General features: G+C 35.8%; 1 protein-coding gene and 1 pseudogene across 3 annotated transcripts in view; one reads left to right on the top strand and one right to left on the bottom strand.

Moving 5' to 3' along the window:
- Prkd1 (protein kinase D1) overlaps positions 1–25,730 on the top strand; it is a 313,953-nt gene that overhangs the window by 202,024 nt on the left and 86,199 nt on the right. The gene's annotated exons all lie outside the window — the stretch shown is intronic.
- On the bottom strand, positions 11,065–11,591 carry LOC150055380 (centrin-2 pseudogene; annotated as a pseudogene).

Genomic DNA, 25,730 nt, shown 5'->3' with positions numbered 1-25,730 from the left:
CTTAATTTCCTGGACATATCCATTCTTGGACTCCAAGGGCTGGTTTTAGATGGGCTGTTTCATCCAACCAAATCCCCCAAACCAGGGAATGTGGACACAAAGATTTGTTAACTGTGAGAAAATGATCATGTGTTTCAGAGCTACCTGGTACATCCTTACTCTATCTTTACTCACGAACATTTTGACTTGGTTGAATTCCTCAAATTCTAAAGCCTTAGTTTTCTTTTATTTAATTGATGGTACTGACATTAGAATGTACTCTGTGCTTTGGGAGTCAGAGTTAAATCTAATCATGTGTATAAAATATTTAAATATAGTACTGTTGATATATGTTACATGTATAATAAATACTCTATTTTTTATTTCTCAGTTTGCAATACAATAATCTCTCCAGGCTTTTTTAAAAAATAGGTTTGAACTTAGGACCACCTCATGCTTGTTTACTTGCCTTAGTGCTCAATCATTTGTGTTATATCTTCAATTGGACAAATGACTGGTTATTTTGGAGGTGGACTTTTGCTGATTTTTCTGCCCAGGCTGGGCATCTAATCTCAGATCTCTTCCTTCTGAGTAGTTATGATTACAGAATAAGCCAATAACATAATAGCCAGCTATTTTTTAGCATTTGATAGTGTTTCAAAACTTTTTTATTTGGACATTGCCTATAGTGGGGTATGAACTCATGGCCAAGTTTTTGCTAAATTTTCTTGCTAGATCTTGCACTTGACCAATGTCCTAACTGATTTTTTTTTTTTGCCAAGCATGGCGACTGAACTCAGGGCCTGAGCCCTGTCCTTGGGCTTTCTCAAGGCTAGAATTCGACCACTTGAGCCACAGCACCACTTCCAGTTTTTTTTCTAAGTATGTGGTACCAAGGAATCAAACCCAGGTCTTCGTGCATGCAAGGCAACACTCTTACCAGTAGACCAAATTCCAGGCCCCTCATTGATTATTTTTGTTGAATATTTTTTTGAGATGGTGTTTTGTGCACTTGCCAAGCTGGCTTCAAACCAAGATCCTTCAGCTCTCCCAATTTCCTAGCTAGCCAGGATGTAAATTATGAGCCACCAGTGCCCAGCCTGAGACACATTTTTAACAATCTGTTGAAAATTATCACTCAGACATTCCATTGCCACTCTAGCTCAATATGTCTAGAACAGAACCCTTTGTTCCTCTTGTACAACTTACATGGAGGTACACTACTGGAGGTCTATCAGTTATCATTCATGCCAGCTGCTATCTAGTAAGTGGTAAGGCATGACGGTTTCTATGAACTACCTTTCTATAGTACTTCTCATCACATTAGTGACCAAGTCAATGTCTTGCATTTATTTTCTTTCCTCTGTATGACTACATTTCCATACAGAAATGCTACCTGACTCTCACTGTTATCCTCATTCATCTACAACACATCCTCTCTGCAGTATGTCCTACATGTCAGTCTTCACAATACCTTGCATGTTCAGGTATCATGTCCATTCAGAAGCCTACAATGCCTTCCTGTTCACCAGTGATTGAATTCAGTTTCCCTAAGGAGGTATTCAAGCCCCTCTCGAAAGCCTGGCTTACTCTATAGCTTTTCCTGGCACACATTCTACATAGCCTTTGGATATTCCATGATCCAGCCAAATTGAACCATTGCCACTCCTCAAGCTTCCCTTTGCTTTTTTGTTCTGGACATTTCTTTCTATTTAGATTGCCTGCCTTCTCCCATCTTTGCTCTGAAGCCTTACATTTATCCTTCACCTGAGTTCTCCCTAAAATTCCTCTCCATTCTTAGTCTCATCCTACCTGCAGTTGTGTTTTCCCTACCTTGTAGGATTTCTATTTGATCCTAAGCTCTAGGAACACCTAAACTATATTTATCTTAGCTTTGCAACCCCTCTTCCCTGATTTCTTCCTAAGACTGGGTCTATCATAGAATTGCTCCTCAAACAAAATAATTAAGTTTCTTGACTGGATAATGCTGTGAGCAGCAGAAAACATTCAGTGAAGTGGAAAGGAATGATGACAGGAGTATTTCAGCAAGGGCAACCTAGGACTAATTGAATAAAAGTTCCCAGTGTTTCCATTTCCTTACATATGGGGAAACGTTATTCTTTCTGATGGCAGCACAGAATCATATTAAGTGAAATAAGCCAGACCCAAAGAAACATAGGCTCCATGGTTTCCCTGTTTTAACAATTAGTATAAGTTTAGGATTCTCCTAACAGAGGATAATAATAGCTCAAAGACTATATATGTATGCCTATATAGAATCAGGCTAAGCAAAATGAACTCCAGGATATGAAATAAGAGGTTTATCTTTGTGATTGTTGTTTATCTCACCTGTTACTGTATCTGACTTTGGTACTTGGTATATTGTATATACATTTATTTATGTATTTGAAAGTGGAAAGATAAGGGAAAAACAAGATGAGTGGGAGGGGGTGAGGGCAGGGAAATTGGGAGAAAAACATGGGGAGGCGTATCAGTGTTCAAGAAGTAATGTACCCCCTACTTAATGAATGTAACTATAACCCCTCTGTACATCACCCCAACAGTAAAATAGAGTTTTTCCAGGTTAGTTTTTCCAGAATATTTGAAAGTTAGAAAGGGAAGTAAAAATATTTTAATAAGGCTCTGAATCTATACTATCTCTTTCATCATAGGGGGATTCTTAGGAAAAAAGCCTTTGAGTAGAGGTTAAATGAAATTCTTCTAATTTGTACTTTATTAGTGTGTATAGTCTTCTATTCTCACTTTATTGGTGCTAAAGAAGCAAACATTTAATAATCTACTACTTGATTATATATTCACATTTCTCAGTAACCTTGTATGCTAGAGAACTGTAAGTCCAGTTCCATGCCTAAATTCTTACTTGCACTGTAGGATTCAGTGGATTTCAAATCACATGCAGTTACTTATGGTCATTTTGTTGGCTACTACTTTCCACCATTCATTATCTTTCAATTCAGTGTAGTTCTTTTTCTTTGGAAAATGTCATTGGTAGTGTAATTGAGAATTACCATCTATACTCAGCAATTTTGAAAATTCAACTGCTCATTTTCTCAGCATCCTATTGGCTTGCATTAATCCCTTTAAAAGCCATTTCACTATTAAGGATGTGACTTCTTGAATACAAATTGCCCATTTAAATCAAAGGTACAGAATCAAAACCATGATCCATGAGGGCAGGGTTTTTTTTTTTAATAAAGTGCAATGCAACTATGAAAAAAGAACACAATTCTTGGTGATGATACTTATTTTATTTAAAGATATTCAGTGTATAATTAACATAGTTAAGTACTCTCCTAAAAATTTCAACCTAATAATGTGTCTACTTCTTTCACATTCTTCAGAATGTAAAGGATAATAATGCTTATTAATATAGCTTTCAAATACTGATTCATATGAAAGAGCAAGGTGGTTCACCATCTTATTGTTTATTAAGTGGCACATATAGACCTTTCACCTTCTTCTTTATCCAGTGTAATAGTATTATATTAGCCTTCTCTGTATGGATTGCATGGTAATTTATGATTACTCAGAATAAATTTTTCAGAAATCTAATTTCCTTTCCTTTCCTTCTCTATTTCTATTTTCTATCACTGGATCCATGCCTGAAGCCCATCTTTTTCCTGGTTAATATGGAGTCTAAAAGACTTTGCTGTTAAGGTTAGCTATGAACATGATCCTCTGGATCTCAGTCTTCTGAGTAGTTAGGTTTTAGGAATGAGCTACCAGGAGAAGAATTCCCAGATTTTTCCTATCTTCTTAGCTTTCTTGAGCTTTGTAAGTCATCACATATTTTCTACTTCATTTAGAAAGCCTAAGGGATAAAGAAGCCGTCTTGAAATGAAGAATAGATATTCATTTAACTGTGGGAAAAACTTAGGATGGCAGCTAAATAAAGCTTGGGGGTTTTTCTCAGCATAGTTCATCTCCTCCATTTTGAAAAACATAAAATATGGATGGAAGCCTACAGACTGAAGTAATACTTTGTATTAAGAAATCCCTCTTACCACCCATATAGATATGGAGCTCTAAATAGTTGAGCTGAAAGAAATGGCCAGTTCATGTGTTTCCCTTTGCTACTTTAGCAAATTACCACACAACTTTATAATTCTAGGACCTTGCCATTCTGGAAACTTCTCCCCAGTGTCCAGAGGCTCATGGTGGCCCATTGATGTCTTTCTTCTCTAGTGTCAGCAGCAAGTAATTGAACTCTTCTCCTCATTCTGATTTCATGTTTTTCCTTTATTCTTCTACACTTAAAAACAATTCTTCTTTGTGATAATATAGACAAATGTTCATGGGATTTCATTTTAGATATCTTTGGGAAAAGGTTTAGCCCAGTTTTCTCCTTGACGTCAAAGACTTATGCTTGTCTCACCTCCAAAATATATTGATTGGATTCAGTAATCCTTGAAAGTCGGAAATAGTGCAATGACCAAACTTCCATCAGTCCAAAAACCCCTAGTCTTACTATGGGCATTTAAATTTCCTGACCTTTTTATTAAAATGTATGGAGGGTGTTAGAGAGCACATCTAAAGATTTTGCATTTCATTTATTTATGTACTAGGATTTTAATGAAGGGCCTCAAATCTTTTGAGACAGGTATGCTATCCATTGAGCTATGCTTCCAGAACATTTTGCTTCCATTATTTTTGGATTAGAGTCTCACATTTTGCCCAGGCCAGCCTCCTATTTATTTTTTGCCCAGGCCCAGCACTTCTATGTTTTTTCCTCACATAACTAGGATAACAGGTATTTAACACTGCCTCCAGCTTTTAATTTGTTTTGAAAGGATCCTATGATTCTCCCGCCTTCTCCCCCCCCCCACCAGCAAAATTGGCCTTAAACCTCCTGATCTGAGTCTTGTGAGTAGCTAGAATTTGAGATCTTTCTAATTTGCTGGGAAATTATACAGTAAATACCAGCCAGGGTTACTCTAGGGTAAGATGGTGGTTAGGATTTAAGATGCCTGCAGTCAGATCAAGCTCAATCCACACAGCAGACATGGGTCAAATTGTTGAAGGCACTAATTTAAACCATGAGTAGACACAACAGATTATACAAGGCTATCCTCAACTCTTACCTTTTAGGCTGAAAAGAATGACCAACAAAGAGTGTATGTTCTTAACCTCAACTAACTTTATTTCTCTAAAGGCTCCACTCACATAAAAATCGATGAGGTTAATGTTAAACAATGCTTCTTAATCACTTATGGCAACTTTAAGAAAACATCAAGTACGTGCTACCCTCCATACAGTTAAATCACTGTCCCCAGAGGTTAATTCTAAATGTGTCACCTTTGTTTAAAGATTCGACTGATTCCAGTGAAAAGGCAATGGTCAAGAATGTCTGTTATATGTAAGCCTTGTGTGAAGAAGCACTGAGAGGCTGAGGGAGGTGGGATATTTGGCAACTGAATAGGAAATGTTTATTTTCTTTTGTTTCTCCTTCTAAATCCATAAAGAGATTAAGAGGTAAGTTGAGCTGACAAATAAATATCTCAGCACTTCCCTGGGCTTATTTATCATAGCTACTAGAAGCCTATTTGTGAGTTACCTCCAAGGTATACAATTATGTGGATAAACATTAAAACATTTTTATTTTGGTGACCCAATGCATTATTATGCTGTGGATAAAAGATGATTAAGTATATGAAATTGCTTTGGATTCTAAATGAGTAAATGAGGGATAACGACTGAACCATTCTTTTTTTTTTTTTTTTTTTGGTCCAGTCTTGGGCTTGAGCTCACAGCCTGAGCACTGTCCTTGGGATTTCTCAGGGCTAGAGCTCTACCACTTGAGCCTCAGCACCACTTACCTTTTTTCTATGTATGAGGTACTGAGGAATCGAACCTGGGTCTTCATGCATGCTAGTCAAGCACTCTATTACTAGGCCAAACTCCCGGCTCCTGAGCCATTCTTCTAATTATCCTCACATTTTTCCCTCCTTCCCCTCCTTCCCTCTTTTCCTCTCTCTATTCCCCTTCTTTCTCTCTTTATTCCTTTTCTCCCCATCTCACCACCTTCTTGTCCTTTCATAACTGGTGTAGGCTAGAACTCTATCCTTCACTCTGTTTGACTAGTTCTGTTGTTGACTTGATGTTAAATAAAATGGAGTTATTTTCCCACATTACACAATCACCCATATACAAACTTTTCCATACCTATGAGACTGTTGCTTCTAGATCTGTCTACTCTTTAAACATCTCCCAGAGTTCCTTTGTTTAGTTCTTTCTTAGCTATCAATCCTCACATCACTTCTTTGCTTTACTCTTTGCATCTTTAACCTATGAACAGACACTTTCTGAAGACAACCAAAACAAAGTTGAATAAATAAATCACAAGTGGAGTTACTTTTGCCTTCTGATATTTTCTTTCCCCCACCCCACCCAGACCTCAGACTTGAACTTAGGGCCTGGAAACTGTCCCTGAACTTTTTGTTCAGAGATAACACCCTACTGCTTGAGCCACAGTACCACTTTGAGCTTTTTCTGTGTATGTGGTACTGAGGAATTGAATCCAGGGCTTCAGGCATGCTAGGCAAGCATTCTACCACTGGGCTATACCCCTAGCCACCTAGTATTCTCATAATAGTATATGTAGATTTTCCTTTCCCCATTACTATTTTCTTAGTGATTCTTGATTGTTTGTAAAAGGTCTTGTTGGTTTTCTTCTTGTGTATAATTTTAAACACTGTGCCATTAACTTGATCATACACTACTATGAAGGTCACCTATGAAAGAATGGGATTTTAGGAAGCCTCAAAGATAACTGAGTTTTTTCTTCAATTTGATGGTTTCAATGGATGTTTATTCTTGGTATTTAGAATATACATGCGTTCTTTGTGTTCTTTTGCCTCTGTGATATATCTAATTAAAAGAAATTATAATACCTTTTAAAAATGCAAACAATGCTTCTCTTCATTCAGGAGCCTCCACATGAAAAACCTAATTTAGTTATCAGGGAATCCCATGTGAATTATGTCTTAGGTTTGGTTCCATTATCCACTATGGCATAATTTTCTGAACCCATTTTATTGCCTCTTAGTTATTTATTATGTTTCCTCAGCTATAATATAAAATATCACCTGGTTGACCATAAATCTACTTTGTTGGAAAATGCTGTGTTTATTTGATTCAATTATTCTGAGTGTTGAAGTATTCCAGAGAATATTACTGTAAATGTAGAGAAACCATAAAAACATAGAAGGCCAAATATAATCAGTGAGTGCTGAGAACAATGGCTTTTAACTGTAACTTAAGAGTACCACCTAAATTTATCCTGCAGGCTAAACCACCTTTTGCAACATTTTGTTAATACTAGGTGTATTGCACACATCAGGATAATAAGGGCTAACATTGTCATATGGTGAATATCTAATCTTTGCTCAGCATCACACATATTCTCTCCACCTAGTCTCATTTTATCAGCTTTTAAAAATAAATGCTTGATTTCTGAGTTTATAATTTTTCTCTTTACTTAAAAAATTTTGTAATGGTGATATACAGAGGGGTTACATTTTCATGAGTCACCCCCTCCTTTTTTCCCTCCCATTTTTCCCCTCCCAACTTCCTTCCTTCCAAAGTTAAATAGTTCATTTCCAACATAGCGTCTAGTGGATTTCATCACTGAATTGGCTCCACTCTTTGTCCTACCATTTCTGTGCTTCCCCTTCTCCCCAAATTTGATAAACTTATATATAAGACAAAGGGTACAGAAATCAAAAATGGTGACAGAAGGAAATAAGAAAAGAAAAAAAGGAAAGGAAGGGAATTAAAAGAACTGAAACACAATGTAATAAAAAAAATCTCTTATTTCCCTTTATTGCATCCAAGAGAAATACTGAAAAGAGTCTAGGAAAACTATAGCTTTCTGTCATGCTCTGTGGTCTTCTCATTAGCAGGCAATTGTGGAAAATGATTGAACATCTTTAATTTACCTTAATCTGGAAATTAATATGCCAGTTGTCCTGTGCTTTTAAATTTATTGTAATTCCCATTTATCTTTCCAGTAATATTGTCTGATTTCAGTTAAGAATTATCATTTCAACTATACTAATTATCTGGCAACTCAAATATTTATAGAGTATTAATTTAAATCTTCATATGTATATGAAAATTCAATTTTTTCATCAGACATAGAATTAAATTTTCTTCAGTATTAACCTCTTGTTAGAGATTATTACTCATATGTTTTTTAATATAAAAATTTATTTCAATGTCTTCTTCTCTTCCCCTCCATTTTGTCCTTCCTCTATCCCTTCACTGCTTCACAGAGGTTTTGATAAAAATTGACACTAGTTTAAGATTTATTAACTTCTTTATACCCCTATAAAATATAAGAGCACTTGTCAAATAGTTTAGGGATATATTTCTATGAAATACTTTAAAATTTTGGGAACATAAAATGTTAATAATTCTTATCCAATAAATCATCCAAATTATTAAATTTTAATGACAAAATCTGAAAACGGAAGACTAAGGAAATTAATGATACATATGTCCATTTAGTGGCTGATTTTGAACATTTAATATTAACTGGAGATGTATAGATATTGGGTAATTTGCCCCTAATTCCTGAATTAATATTAAAGTTGCACATAAACTCCAGAAATATCTGAATTTGAGTACTTGTGAAATTAAGGATATAACTTTTATTTCCTGAATATAAAGCTTCTAAATAAGCTTTTTTTGGGAAAAAAATAGAATCTAAAAATTAAAAAAACATAGGGAGCATGGCCTACTGGTAGAGTACTTGCCTAACATACACAGAGCCCTGGGTTCAATTTCTCAGTACCACATACCCAGAAAAAAAAAGCTGGAAGTGGTGCTGTGACTCAAGTGGTAAAGTGCTAGCCTTGAGAAAGCCCAAGGACTGTGCCTAGATGCTGAGTTCAAGTCCCAGGTTTGCCAAAAAAAAAGAAAGAAGGAAAGAAAGAAAGAAAGAAAGGAAGGAAGGAAGGAAGAAAGAAAAAAAGAAAGAAGGAAAGAAAGCGAGCGAGCAAGCAAGCAAGCAAAAGAAAAAAAAAAAAACCTTAAAAAAATAGGGTCTGGGAGTTTGGCCTACTGGTAGAGTGTTGCCTAGCATGCACCATGTGCTGAATTTGATTGCTGTGCTCACGCCCTGAGTTCAAGCCCCAGGACTGGCAAAATAAATAAATAAATAAATAAATAAATAAATAAATAAATAAATAATAAACAAAGGCATGTACACCATCATTAAATTATATATAGTAAAAATCACTAGAAAGTTTGTGATAAAGCACACTTTCAAAACGTAAGTCGCTAACTTTGGCCGGGAGTTTGGCCTAGTGGTAGAGTGCTTGCCTAGCATGCACGAGGACCCGGGTTCAATTCCTCCGTACCACATACATAGAAAAAAGGCAGAAATGATGCTGAGGCTCAAGTGGTAGAGTTCTAACTTTGAGAAAGTCCAAGGACAGTGCTCAGGCCCTGAGCTCAAGCCCACAACTGGCCAAAAAAAAAAAAAAAAAAAAACGTAAGTCACTAACTTAATATGAACTGCATACTAATACAAACTATGAGGCTCACACCAAGTTAAGAAAAACAGAGCTACTTGTCATAGCACTGAATTCATTACTATGCAGGGGGTTCTTAACAGATGAGCTAATACCACAAATAGAAATGAAGTACAGGAATAGAGGGAAAGAGCAGTTTGGGATTGGTATAATTCTCTGGAAAATCCATTTGTAGGTCTGGATTCAGATTGATCTTCATTATTTCCCACACCTCTCTATTATTAGTTTGTAGTTGAATACTGTCTGAAAGTAAGTGCCTAATAATTATTACTAGAGTAAGTAGTATGTATAATAATAGTAATAATACAGTAATAAAAATCAAACCAGTTTAGTAGAAAAATGAAGAAACATCAGCAACTTTCCTATGTACTAGGTACAAGGTTCGCTTGCCTTTGCTAAGTTCTCCCTCCAATCACATCACCCATCTTGTTCACCAATATAATTATAACTTAAAATATAGTTAGTATCCCTCAAGAACTGACCTTTTGATAATTTAAGGTTTAATTTTGTTTGTTTTGCCAATCTTTGGTTTGAACTCAGGGCCTCAGCACTATACTTGTGCAGTCTCAAGGCTAGTGTTCTACTTCTTGAGCCACAGAACAACATCCAGCTTTTTCTGTGTATGTGGTAGCTGGGAATGGAACCCAGAGTTTCATGCATGCTAGGCAAGCACTTTACCATTAGGCCCCACATCTTGACAGGTTTAAGCATTTTCAGTTGGAAGTACAATGCATGACAGATGGCTGCCATATTGGAAATTAATCTCTAGATGATCTCATGATTCATCTGACTTTTTAGGTTAATGATAGCAAGTGTAACTGCAGTTTATAGTCCAGTCCAGGTCTCAACTTCACTGTGTATTGATTTGCTTTCTCTTCCTCTAACCTTAACTTGAGTAACATGATTTGTCAGTTGCATCTAACACTTAGCAGATTCAAAGGAGAACTCACACATTTCCTCCACTGATATTGATAGCAAGGAAAAAGCATGACAATTCTTTGTAAAGAGACCATCTCTCGATATTTGTTCTTTCAACTTTCTATTGATGTGGCTTCTATTTTTTTTAAAGTTTAAACTAAGGAAATTTTAATTTTAAGACAGGATAAATAGCATCAACACACACAAATAGCAAGCAAGAGTTCACTAGAATTTATGAGACAAAACTCTACTCAGATATCAGTTAAAAACCAGAACCACAGAAGAATAACCACTGCTAGGGGCAGCATGGTACATGTGCTTTTATAGGGTATTTTGTGCCTGTTTCTGTGTGGAAAGACATGGCAAGAGTGAAGCAATACAGGCGATATGGCAAGTAGTTAAACTTTAAGACCCTTTTCTCCATTTGAATATAGTTTCTTTTTGCTTTTTAAAAATCAGCAGGTCATTTTACAAATAGCTTTAATATCAAAGAATACTTTCAAAAGACTACAAGAGATTTAAGGTCATGGCTAAAGTTGTATTGTGAAGTCTGGGGTGAGGGAATTAGGTTGTTGAAAGTCAGATTTCACACAACCGCAGGCACAAGTGCTTACAGTAGAAAAGAAGACACTGATCTTAATAGAGGCTCTTTTTCATAATGCTCATTGACCTCTCTATCTCCATTCTGCTCAGCTTCATCAATCATTTCCTGCAGTCAGATTTACACACAACTCCTTGGCCACCCACCTCAAATTTTTGAAAGATATCTTCCCAGTTTCATCATCATCAAACAACTTAAAAGCTTTCAGGATTTCTTCTTTAGTATCTTTCTCAGACATTTTCTGAGTCGTCACAGTGAAAAAGTCACTGAAGTTCATTTTTTCCTGTATCTTCCTTATCAATTTCAGTTATCATTTTCTTGATTTCTTCTTTCTTGGGCTCAACACCAAGGGCTCTCATTGCCACCTTTAGTTCTTTAACATCAATAGTACCAGTTCCATTGGCATCAAAGAGATCAAAGGCTTCCTGGATTTACTGGTTTTGCTCTTCAGTAAGCTCTGGTTTGTGACTCAGTTGGGTACTTGATGTCACGTTTGCCTTTTTAAAACTGGAAGCCATTGCTGAGGGACTCTGCATCCAGTTGTTAAGGCAACCGCATTCGTGCAGACTGGCCATGACTTCTATGTTTCTTTTTTTTTTTTTTCAGTGCTTTTCTATCCTGTTGACTGTAATTGATTTCCATCTCATGGTTGTGTTTGAAGAACACACCAAACTGAAAAAATAGCTACAGGAGTCTTTGGTCATGGGATGGATATGAGCTGTGTATAGCTGCCCTAACATGTTAGTTTGCATGTTAAATACTTAACATACATAGTGGTTCATGACTGAAAAAGTATCCTATATGATGATTTTACTCTTAGGCTATTTTACAAACCTACGGAATCCCAAAGAACCTTCATCATTGTGGCTTTTGACTGTTACTTATCATGCCATGTGGCATCTTTAATCAACTGCATTTTCAAAATGTTAACACATTTTTATTATTATTGTAGAGTTGATATACATAGGGTTATAGTTACATGAATCAGATAATGTGTAAGGAGTATAATTCTTTTTGAACCATTACTCTCTTTCTGTCATTCTCTTCCTATTTTTCTCTCCTGTCTTCATCCACAAAACAACCATTGTATTTGGTAGTTTGCTTCTTTTATATTTTCAAGTTTTCCTTGTGTCTGGGATAAAGTTTGTTTTATCAGAAATATATTTTTAAAATATTTTCTCAAAAGCTATCACAGTTTTTTAGTTTTTTTCAGAAACCAGAAAGCTGATATATATTGAATTATTTTTCAGAAATGGTGCAGAAATGCTTATCATAAGCCTACATATGCATATTTAAATATAAATGCCATCTTTTATCATACTGCTTTTTTCTTTCACAACATGCCAAGTATTACACTCCACTTTAAATACATTTTTAAATTTTAAGTTAGTATACATCAGGGCATTTCTTTGTGATGATTCTGTATATGTGTATTGTGTACTTTGAACTAATTTACCCCTTCTTTTATATTTATATTTCTTCTCTTCTCTCCCCCTCCCCCCCTGTTTCTGATTCTACATTCCCTGACAATCACACAGTTACATTAATGTCAGCGTTTTAATTATTATCATCATCATTATTTTAGGTTTGGTGTCCACACTTCATGTCTACAAATAAGGAACAATATGAGATGTTTGGCTCTTTAAGCTTTATTTATCTTGCCCAACCCGATGATTTCCATTTACATCTGTTTTCCTTCCAGTGATAGGTTTTATATGTCATTTGGCTGAGCAGTACTCACAGAGTATAGGTACTCTATTTTCTTTTTCTGTCTTTTTGGTGTGAGGACAATCCTAGGGCTTGAACTCAGGGTGTAGGTTTTGTCCTTCAGCTTTCTCAAGGCTAGTGCCACAGCACTACCTCTGTACTGTGGTTGCCAAGGAATTGAACCCAGGACTTTGTGTACATTAGGCAAGCACTGTACCACTAGATCACACTCCTGACCCCACTATATTTTCTTTATCCATTCACTGGTTGTTGGCTCTTCCACAGTTTGGCTGTACTGAAACAGACTTGCAATAAACATGGGCATGCAAATATCTGTCCTGTATTTTGATTTATATTATTTTAGATATATTTCCAAGAGCAGTATGACAGGGTCATAAGGAAACTACTTTTGGTATTCTGAGGACACTTCATACTGATTTTCGTAGTGTTTGTACTAGTTTACATTCCCACAATAGTGTATGAGGTTTCATACCGCATCCCATTCTTATCAGCATTGGTTATTTGTTTTCTTGAAGATAGCCATTCTGTTTGGAATGAGATGGAAACTTCATGTAGATTTAGTTTACATTCCTTTCTTGGGTAAAGATGTTGAATAGTCTTTTGTGTATTTATTAGCAATTTCTATTTCTCCTTCTGAAAACTCTGTCTGTCAAGTTATTAGTTATATTGTTTTTTTGCTGTTTAATTTTATGAACTTTTGGTATTTTGTTAATCAATCCCTTATTGAATAGGTGGTTTCCTATTTTGTTGGTCATATTTCGTTCTGGTAGGTGTTTCTTTTGTTGTGTTGACACTTTTAAACTTAATGCAGCTATCTTTATCCATTCTTGATCTTTTTTTTTTTGCTAGACAGTTGGAAGCATATTCAGATAAATTGTTACCTCTGCCTATAAATTCCAATGTTTTCCTTATGTTTTACACTGGTAGTTTCAAAGTTCATGTCTCTTTGTTCAATTGGATTCTACTTCTGTATTTTGATTTATAGCTTTTACATCAAATATTGCATTCTAATTTAAATATTTTTACTTAAATGCTTATGACCACTAATTTCTGAGCTATTTTTGCAATCATTTTAAAGATGAGAAGAACTGAGATGCAGGAAATTTCTGTAGTTCATGGTAGGTCAAAGTAATACCAGACAATATTATCTGACTCTTAAATTCATATGCCATCCATTGTTTTCAAAAGAGTGTAGTAAATCTACATTTATTTAAGTCGTACAGTTATAATTAAGTCACATAATTTTGAGGAGAATATATTGTTGGAGTTTATTAGTATATATATATATATATATATATCAACTGAAAAACAGTGGATGTCATACATAGTATACATGAACTGTGTTCACAACTCACCCTTTTCTGTCCATGCATTCTGTTTTCCGGATCCCTCTCATCTTCCCAGAAGAGGCCCCAAAGTCTGCTCTTGTAAGAAAATAATGTTTTGTGTTAAGTATATTGAAACTATATTAGAATGAATACTGGAAAAAATATACCTCTTGTTCATAATAGCACAAGCATTCCCTTTTTACATAAACTTATTAAAAAATAAATTGGAAAAATAAGTCTTCCTCTTGAGAAGAAAACTTGATCTAAAGGTCTTATAAGACATTTTCTTCTACTCTTCTCTCCATGACTTAACTTCCGACCAAGATGTAAAGTTCATTTCCAATATAGTATCTGGTGCATGTCTCCGTTGCATTAGTTCCCCGGTTTCTTCCAAACTAAAGCTACGAGCACAGCCATATTCATTGATCTCTGCCTCCTCATCTCTAGGTTGACACTGTTTTCATATTGAGGCAAATGGATATGTGGCAGCTGCTGCTGAGAGAAATTAACTGGTAAATGAATGATGAAACTGTGGCATATCAAGAAAATAAATACAACTCAGCAATCAAAGAGTTGAACCACAGATGTACATTTAAGTGTAGAAGGCTTTCATAAAAGCACCATAGTGAAAAAAGCTAGAAGCAAAGGCTTACATGCATGTGATATATTGGAAGAGAGAGAGGAAATAAATCCACAGAAGGTGGAAGGGAAGGTGAAGAAGAAAGAGAATTCTTATAAAGGAGAAGGAAACTTTGGCAAGGGTAGAGCTGTTTAGCATTTCCACTGTGGTCTTGGCTATACAGTCTGTGTACAAAATAGGATGAATTTTACATTAATGTGTTTTATAACCTTGGATTTTTGATTCATGAAGGTATTTTATACTAATGAATGAGTGAACCAACTTCATTAGTCAACCTGATCCTTCTTCATAAAGATTACAGAGAGGACCTCAACCCCATCTTCCTCCCTTGTCTTCACCCCTTGAGTTATATTCAGAAAAACTTCTTCACCTATAGGCAAAACAACTCCTGCACCCAGGTCCTGCTGACTCACATACAGTGACACTGGATTGAGCAACTGCTGGATTCTTTCTTCTTCTGGAATAGAGATACCTAGCAGATTTCATAGCTCATAAGGGTTTTGTGTCCCTGGACCACAAAAAGAAAACATCATAATGTTTGTTAAGAAAATGACAGGAAAAGTAAGAAACAGGAAGCAAGGAATATAAGACCTTGGTGTCTGTATATGCAAATAAATGTATTTGATCAGTCTGCCATTCGTTCTCAGAAACCCTGCTGCCTCTCAGAACATGTCTGTAAAATGCTGTACGTAGTCTTTGTCTACCAGCCTTTTAGAAAAAACTCTTAACAGGTAATTTGTATGCTGAGGTTCTGCATGTAAATTAGGTCATTATCCTTTTTAAAGGTATAAAGTCGCTTGTACACTAGAGAGCTTTCTGAGAAACAGACTTGACCTTTCTTTCCCTCTATTCTGGGTGCCTGCAGAGCTTGCACTCATTAGCTGGAATTTGACTCCATGACATTTTTACTTAATTTTCTTTTTCCTGTATCTTAGACACATGGGGCAGCCATTTACATTCTTTCTTGACCTGAGATGCTCTCTAATCTCTTTCCAGCTGTGGCATTTGTCATTCAGTCACATCAGGATATGGTGACCCTTCTTTCCCCATTGCAATTCCCAACTGTTAATTGATTCATATTAGAGAGGGAACTAGACACAGCCCTATGGACCTAGCTTCATTTCATTAGTGTTAACCAGAACAGTGACTAGAAATGCAATTTCCACTGCAGTGGGAACATACTTTTTAGGAAGCAAAGGAACAAAACATAGTAGGTTTTAAAGCCTCTAGTTTTTAAGTGTCCTTGGCTTGGCAACAAACTTAAAAGCAGTATTTCCCCCTTTATTAGTATTAATGGTCATGACTTTATTATGTATAATAATAACTAATTCACACTTAGCTCTCCTTAGCTTTAATGACCATACTCTTATTAATCACCTTGCTAATAAATTTTTGTCGACCAATACTCCAATGACTATGCCAGTGACTTTTTGTCTTAATGGTTTGATGAGGTATTTTACTATGCAACTTTTGTAGAGTTGGACATTGACTTTCAGGAAATAAAGATCCTATCCAAAGAAGTGGAGCTGTGAGCTCAAAGTTGTAGACAGCCAGCCTGGAGAGAAAAAGCCCAAAGAGCATCCTGAGTTCAAGCCCCATGACAGATCACAAAAAATTCCTTTCCAAGGTCAGCTATTTGCTATGACTAGAATTGCAGCCAAGGTCTAATGTGGCACTATATGTATGGTTTCAACATTCTCTATACAAGGCTGTCATTAGGGCAAAAGATTTTAGCAACCATATCTAAAAGCACTGGAGAAACAAGTTTATCTTTGTGATTGTTATTCTTAATGTACTATGTATAGTTATTTCCTCTTTCTGTTTTTGCCCTCTTATTGTTTATTTCATGTTGTTACTCTATCTGACTTGGATACCTGGTATATGTTTATTTGGAATAGGGAAGGGAAGGAGAAAAAACAAGGTGATTGGGAGGTTTCGGGGAAAGGAAAGTTGGACAAAACCACACAAGAAGGGATATCAATATTCAAGAAGTAATGTACCCACTACCTGATGAATATAACTGTAACCCTCTATACATTACCCCAACAATAACATACAATAAAAAATAACCCAACTTGTGTCCCTGATGAGCTTTGCTTTTGAATTTGAAATGCTGTAGTTGCATATTGTTATGGTTTTATGAGTTACAGAAACTTTGAGGTGTAGGTATAGATTGATAATTCTACCTTGTCTTGTATATAAGCTCAGAGAAGTTGTAGTCTCTGCCCTCCAGCATTCATTCTATCAGGTGTGAACAGAAAAGTGATGAATGGTGGCATTGTACTGTGACACATTCCATTCCAGAGCAGAAGTATGCCCAGGAGGATGGAGAACACAGAAGAGAGCAGTATAGTTTGGTAGGAGTAAGCTAGATTAAAATTAGCTGTGCACAAAGCAGAGAAGATTTGTGTGGAAGAGAAAATCATGCACCAGTAATTGTTGAAGTTCAGTCAATGTTGAACAGAATATTCTTGGCCAACATCTCAGGATAGATGACATAAAATAATTACAATTCATACTTGTCTTTCTTTAGTTATGAAATGCTCTATATGAAACCTGTTTTAAAAGAAGAAACAAAAATGGTCTATAGACACATGGAGAAATGCTCAACATCTCTGGTCATAAAAGAAATGCAAATCAAAACAACTCTAAGATTCTACTTCACTCCAGTTAGAATGGCCAGGATCAGGAAAACGAATGACAACAGATGCTGGAGGGGATGTGGCCAGGAGGGATCACTACTACAAACTCGTTCAACCACTATGGAAAGCAGTATGGCAGTTCCTCAAAAGACTAAACATAGAGCTCCCCTATGACCCAGCAATTCCACTACTTGGCATTTACCCAATCATCCAGAAACTAGGGCATACTAAATTCACTAGCACAACAATGTTCATTGCAGCATTATTCACCATAGCAAAGATATGGAACCAACCTAGATGTCCCTCAATTGATGAGTGGATCAACAAGATGTGGTATTTGTACACAATAGAATTCTATGCTGCTGTCAGAAAGAATGACATCGCCCCATTTGTTAGGAAATGGAAAGACTTAGAAAAAATCATATTAAGTGAAGTAAGCCAGACTCAAAGGAACTTAGGCTCAATGGTATCCCTCATTTGTCATAATCAGTAGAAACCTTGGTCTCTCCTAGCAGAGATTTACAATAGAGCAAAACCTTGATACATAAGGCCATATAGTATGACACTAATTGAAAGGACCTCTAGGATATAGAAACAAAAGCCATATAATGAATGATTGTTGTCCTTAAGATACCTTGGTTATCTCATATTGTTACAGTATCTCACTTTGTTATCGGATATATCAGATATATTTGTATTTGGTTATTTGAAATTGGATAGAGAAGGAGGGAAAAAAAGATGGGGGGGTGGGGGGAGTGTAATGGGGACCAAGACATGTGAAGGGGTATCAATGTATGTGAATTAATGCACCTTCTATCTTGTAAATATCATGTAACCCTTTTATTAATTACAATAAAAATATTAAAAAATAAATTTATATATTACAATTGGCAACTAATAACTGGCAGCCATTTCTTCAGAAATGGAGTGTTATTATTTATTATGTACTATCTCTGACTGCTACTCTTTTAAAACTTTCTCCTACTCTATTAACTTCTAAGGTTTTAAGTGCTGCTTCTTCAAAAGGATTTTGTAAAAAGGATTACACAGTTTTTTTTTATTATCAGTTTTTTTTTTTTGCCAGTTCTGGGCCTTGAACTCAGGGCCTGAGCACTGTCCTTGGGCTTTCTCAATACTAGAGCTCTACCACTTGAGCCACAGCACCATTTCTGGCTTTTTCTATGTATATGTGATATCAAGGAATTGAACCCAGGTCTTCGTTCATGCTAGGCAACCACTCTACGACTAGGCCAAACTCCCGGCTCCATTTATTATCAGTTTTGCTAATAATTGTCTAATAGTTAAATTATTTTACAGAAGAAATGAGACATCTTAATAATTTATATGAATAATAGTTTCTAAAACTTAAGTTTTAGTAAAAATCATAAGGATGTATATTTTGTAGGTTATTTAGACTGTGGTCTTTCCTAGCAGAAGGTATTGATGTTTATAAATCCAACTTCTACAGTACTATGTAAGACAGGAACGTTGTTTCCTAGGAGAGAAATAAAGACTCCTTGGGTTCAGTTCTAAATTATTTCCTGAGCTTTATTTCAGGGTTACCATCAACATATTTCTACTATCCTGCTGCCTGCTTTGTGACTTAAGAAAAAGCGGGGGAGGGAAATGACAAGAAGAACTTCTTTCTTTTGGGGCAGAAAATGAGTGTTAATTTTCTTTATTTTTTTAAGAGGATACAAGCCTTGTCACCTACACTCTGGTACTTAACAATGGATGGAAATAGCTCCACAAATGTTAGTAATTATGTTCCATACACCTGAAAGCACTAAACATAATTAGCTCTCTGTGACCTCACATATGTAATTATTATAAATAAGCCTATTGTAACTGTGTGGAGTAAAAGATACTATATTAAAAGAAAAGATACTATATTACATGACTCTGGAGCAAGTCAGCCTGTAGTATCCACTGCATGGTCATTTTGCTGACACTTCATTACCTGTTACCACCTCTTTTTCTCTAAAAGCTTGCCAAAGTTCACTCTTGTTCTCTTCTGTGTTTTCTACAGTTACATAGGTTTTCTTTAAGTTTTTAACTCATCTGGTTTATAATACAAGATAACGTTCTAATTTGTTTTCTCCCAAATTACTAATTTTTACTTTCTGATTTTTTTTTCCAGTCCTGGGATTGAGCTCAGGGCCTGAGGACTGTCGTTGGATTTTTCTCAAGGCTAGAACTCTACCACTTGAGCCTCAGCACCACTTAAGTATGGGATACCAAGGAATTGAACCTAGGTCTTTGTGCAAGCTAGGCAAGCACTCTAACACTAGGCCAAACTCCCGGCCCAATTTTTGATTTTTAAATAAATTAATGTAATAAATTAATAATTAAATTAATATTGTGATTAGCTGATACTAAGTATTTTTAAATGATGCCTCCTAATCAGTCTATTATAACTCTTGTCATATTTTAAACTTATATTCAGGACAGATATCTGTATTAAAATTCTGTCTTATTACACTCTCCATTGTCTCATACAAATACCTCATAGTTTGAAATTTGAACGTTTTACAGAATATTTCTATAATAAGAAGGGCTAAATATCTTTACCTCTGATTCCACTCACATTCTTATTAGAACACCTGTTAGTTCTTATAAAAAGACTTTTTTATTAAAGAATTTATTAACATTGATTTTTACATCATATTTCAAGTGACATGTTTAACAAATGAGTGTTCAAGAAGGGAATCTTTATATACAAACACTGGCACTTAGTTTTTAGAATATAATCAAAATTAGGCTAAGGGTTTGTATATCACAGACACATATTAATCTATGGAATAAAACAAATCAAGAAAATGATCCCATTCACAATAGCCCCCCAAAGAATAAAATACTTGGGAATTAACTTAACCAAAGATGTAAAGGAATTATTTAATGAAAACTATAAAAGCCTAAAAAAAGAAATTAAAGAGGACACTACGAAATGGAAAGACATCCCATGCTCATGGCTAGGGAGAACCAACATAGTGAAAATGGCTATACTGCCAAAATTGATATACAAATTCATTGCAATCCCCATCAAAATCCCAAAGACATTCTTTAATGAAACAGAAGATACAAATCATAGGTTCATATGGAACAAGAAAAGACCTAGAATAGCCAAAACAATTCTAGGCAAAAAGATCAATGCAGGTGGTATTACAATACCAAACTTCAAGCTCTACTATAGAGCCATAATAACAAAAACTGCATGGTATTGGCACAAAAACAGACCAGAAGATCAGTGGAACAGAACAGAAGACCCAGAAATAGAACCACATACCTATAGTCAACTTGTATTATGAGAGAACTTTTTAATAAATTTAATAAATCCAACAAAATTATGACTTAGATGTTTCCTTATGATTGAAATCAAATTGTTCAGCCCTTATTTGTATTTCATTTGAGCCTATTGAAAATCATTTCAAATCCTCATATCTTAGACAACCTTTTCCTTCAGACTATTTTTCTTGAGCAGATTTTTAAAATATTTTTTATTGTAATTAATAAAAGGGTTACATGATATTTGCCAGATAGATGGTGCATTAATTCACATACATTGATACCCTTTCCCATGTCTTGGTCCCCATTACAATCCTCCCTACCCCCCATCTTGGTTTTTCCCCCTTCCCTATCCAATTTCAAGTAACTAAATGCAAATATATCCAATATATCAGATAACAAAGTGAGATACTGTAAAACAATGTGATATAACCAAGGGACAGCAAGAGAGATGAGACATAACATAGTACATTAAGGACAACCATTCATTATATGGCTTTTGTTTCAATATCCTGGAGGTCATTACAATTAGCTTCATACTACATGGCCTTATGTATCATGGTTTTGCTCTATTGTAAATCTCTGCTAGTAGAGCTCAAGGTTTCTACTGATTATGACAAGTGAGAGAAACCACTGAGCCTAAGTTCCTTTGAGTCTAGCTTACTTCACTTAATATGATTTTCTCTAAGTCTTTCCATTTCCTAACAAATGGGGCGATGTCATTCTTTCTGACAGCAGCATAGAATTCCATTGTGTACAAATACCACATCTTGTTGATCCACTCATCAATTGAGGGACATCTAGGTTGGTTCCATATCTTTGCTATGGTGAATAATGCTGCAATGAACATTGTTGTGCTAGTGAATTTAGTATGCCCTAGTTTCTGGATGGTTCGGTAAATGCCAAGTAGTGGAATTGCTGGGTCATAGGGGAGTTCTATGTTTAGCCTTTTGAGGCACTGCCATACTGCTTTCCATAGTGGTTGAACGAGTTTGCCCTCCCACCAACAGTGTAGTAGTGATCCCTCCTGGCCACATCCCCTCCAGCACTTGTTGTTATTAGTTTTCCTAATCCTGGCCATTCTAACTGGAGTGAGATGGAAACTTAGCGTTGTTTTGATTTGCATTTCTTTTATGACCAGAGATGTTGAATACTATAGACTCTGCTCCCAAGCTCCTTGAGCTGATTCAAAACTTTGGAAGGGTAGCAGGCTATAAAATTAACCCTCAAAAATCAACTGCCTTCCTCTATGCCAACTGTGAGAGGAATGAGGCAACAATCAGGAAAGCATCTCCTTTTGCAATAGCCTGAAAGAAAATAAAGTACCTAGGCATTAGCTTAACTAAGAATGTAAAGGACCTTTTTGATGAAAACTTTAAAACCCTGAAAAAGGAAATTAAAGCAGAACTAAAGAAATGGAAAAACCTCCCATGCTCCCGGATTGGAAGAATCAACTTCGTGAAAATGACAATCTTGCCAAGGGCTATCTACAAATTCAATGCAATACCCATCAATATCCCAATGTCATTCTTTAAAGAAATAGAAGAGGCAATCCAAAATTTCATATGGAATAAGAAAAGACCCCGTATAGCAAAAGCACTTCTTAGCAGAAAGAACAGCGCAGGAGGAATTTCAGTACCAAACTTTAGACTATATTACAGAGCTATAATTATCAAAACAGCTTGGTACTGGCACAAGAACAGGCCTGAAGACCAATGGAATAGAACTGAGGATCCAGATATTAAATCACAGATCTATGGCCACCTAATCTTTGACAAGGGAGCCAAAAAAATAGAATGGAAGAAAGCCTCTTCAACAAGTTGTGCTGGCAGAACTGGTTAAGCACCTGCAGAAAACTAAAGTTGGATCCTTCTTTGTCACCCTGTACTAGAATTAACTCCAAATGGATCAAAGACCTGGAGGTAAAAGCTGACACACTGAAAACTTTACAAGAAGGAATAGAAGATACACTAGGCCTCCTTGGCACAGGTTGAAACTTTCTTAATAAGGACCAAGAATCACAACAAATAAAAGAAAGGCTGGATAAGTGGGTCTGCATTAAACTGCAGAGCTTTTTTTTTGCCAAAGGACATAGCTAGTAAATTAATTAGGAAGCCTACAGAGTGGGAGAAGATCTTCACCAACCATAAAACGGACAAAGGCCTCACATCTAAAATATATCAACAGCTCAAAACTAATCTCCAAAGTAACAACCATCCCATTAAAAAATGGGCCAAAGACTTAAAGAAAGTCTTCTCTGAAGAAGAAACAAAAATGGCCTATAGACACATGAAGAAATGCTCAACATCTCTGGTCAAAAAAGAAATGCAAATCAAAACAATGTTGAGCAGATTTTTTAACTTCTTTAAAAAATACATGATCCCTTTTCTAGGAAAGAGAAAAATAAATTACAATTCAATAGTTCAATTCATTTTGTCACTCTGTGAGCAGGAAACTATTCTATTCTGTGGGCCTGGCCTCTATTTATGTCTTTCTGCATAAAAGACAGCAAGAGGCCTTTTGCACATGTGAGCATTTCCCTTCTTCTGCTCCTGTTGAGAAAGGCTCTGCCAAAGTCACTTTTGCGAATTTCATGTGATTGTGTGTGGTCGCCCACTTACTGACATGTCCTCTCATCATCTTCAAAGAGCAGCCTTTCTGTTCCCTGGGTAGTACAGTTCATTTTAGTTTAAGTCGCCATCTGTTTCCCTCCTTAGTACACAGGTTCTTATGTTTGTGTTAACCATTCTGTTCCAATACAAATTTTGAGACTTTCTTATTCTTCTTGGAGCTGGTTTCCTGTTTGTAGGTTTTGTCCTTGGTTTCTTTTTAAGTCTTTTGTCATATGCTTTTAATTTTGCAGAGTTTTTCTCACTAATGACTTTTCTGATCCGACGTTAAGGCAAAAAACAGATTTCTTCTTTGTTTCCTCTACCACCTGAAAATGTTAACAAAGTTACCTCAAGAATTCATCCAGTGTTATTATTGTTTGGCAGCTATGGGGTCTTTACATCTGTGAGTGATTCCAAATATAAGAAAAGTATAAAATATGGAATTAATTTGAGCAGCGGTTAAAGGAGGAAGGGAGACCTTCTTACAAAAATGTCTTGGAGGGGCCAGGTATTTGGCCTAGTGGTAGAATGCTTGGCTAGCATGCACAAATTCCTGGGTTCGACTCCTCAGTACCACATACATAAAAAAGGCTGGAAGTGGTGCTAAGGCTCAAGTGTTAGAGATCTAGCCATGTGAAAGTCCAAGGACAGTACTCAGGTCCTCAGGTCAAGCCCAGGACTGGCAAAAAAAATGTCTTGGAGACCTTCCGTGTACTGGGTGGCAAGGAGTAGAACAGAAACAGATCCAGGCATCTGCTTCCCAGAACTGTCATATCTGTGTCACATCTAGTGGAAGGTGACCCATCATCATAGTTACTTTTGTCCAAGATGATTCTCTTATCCTTTCTAATTTTCCTGACAGTATACCAAACATGAAGTGTCAAGAAGCCAAAATAATTGTCAGAAAGAAAAATGTAAAAGCAAGTGATAATTATGAATTATTTATCATTAAAGAATTTGGGCTCCATAACAATGCTGTCTTTTCCTGATCCCCTTGTGCTTTTAGAAACAGTTTCATCCTTCAGAGTTCTGTGTAGAGATACCCCCACCCCTGATTTTTTTCTCATAGACTCAGACATTATCATCTAAGCTTCCTTCTAAGTTTAAATTCCTGTACTTTATATAATATTTTGGGGGCATATTATTTCTCTTTGGACTATGAAATGTCAGTTATTCCTTGTTCCCTCTTCTATTTCTACTATGCATGATTTTACATAATGAGTTCTAAGATACATTAATAGAACGTTATATAAACTATCAATATCCTTCAAGTTATTATGATACTTTGACTATATGAGTTATTTCAGAAAAATACATGAAAATATCTTAATTCAAAGGGTCGTTTGACCAGGACTACCGACTAGATATTATAGAGGAAAATTAAGGATCCATAGAAAGATTCTGTGAATTTGTGATATTCACACTTGCGATAGATAGCAAGTGAGCATCCAACAGTAGAAGCTGTCAAGCAATGTCCATATCATATTCTGTGTATATAGATGGCTGATGGAGATTATTTGCATCAAGAGATGATACAAATAGCAGAGGGAAAACTGACTCTTATGCAAAAGATGCTTTCAGTAGTTTAGCTGATAAGGAAGAACAAATTGTCCTACAACCAATCTTCACCACGGTGGCAAGCTTCAAAATGTTTTGCTTTGAGTTAGATGTTTTTTTATTCAGTGTGGTTGTAGTGCTTTTTCTCCAGACACAAAGATCCATCTGGTTTTAAAATTTCAAAACACAAATATTATTCTTAATTCCAATTTGCTTTTAGGGTGGATTTTGAAATATAGAGCCATGCCATTAATCGTGAAGATTAAAATAATATTATCCTGTCTTTATTTCATAGAAATTTTCCATTCCTAATACTTTTAATGTATGTGCACTAAAATTACATGTTACAAAGGTTAATGTATCTGTGAGGTGGACACTCTACTGCTTGAATCATGCCTCCAGTCCTTTTTTCTCTGGTAATTTTTCAAGTAAGGTCTTGCTTTGTACCTTAGCCAGCCTGCATCACAATACTACTATGTTTTCTTTCCACATAAATGAAGTGACAGGCATGTGCCACCATTTCCATTATGAGATAGGCTGTCATAATCTTTTTGCTTGAGCTGGCCTACAATTGCATTTCTCTTAACCCCAGGCTTCAAAGTAGTTACTAATACAGGAGTGAGTCGTTATGCCTGTCTATAATTCATGGAATAATGTCCAAAGAAATATGATAAATAGAATCTTAGCAGCTGTTAGTCTGTATGATTCTGATAGCAGAATCATAGCTAGCTGAGTCCAGATTGTATGCTACCTTGATTAGTATAATAATTTGTGAGACTCATTTTTCTCATCTGTAAAATGAGGTGATATTTAATGATGATGATGATGATGATGATGGTGATGATGATATCTTCTTCCCAGTTTTCTTATGGAAAATTACATG

This window comes from Megascapheus bottae, chromosome 14 (assembly GCF_031878675.1).
Source record: "Megascapheus bottae isolate mThoBot1 chromosome 14, mThoBot2.hap1, whole genome shotgun sequence".
Lineage (NCBI taxonomy): Eukaryota > Metazoa > Chordata > Mammalia > Rodentia > Geomyidae > Megascapheus > Megascapheus bottae.
This window is presented reverse-complemented; position numbering and strand designations above follow the sequence as displayed.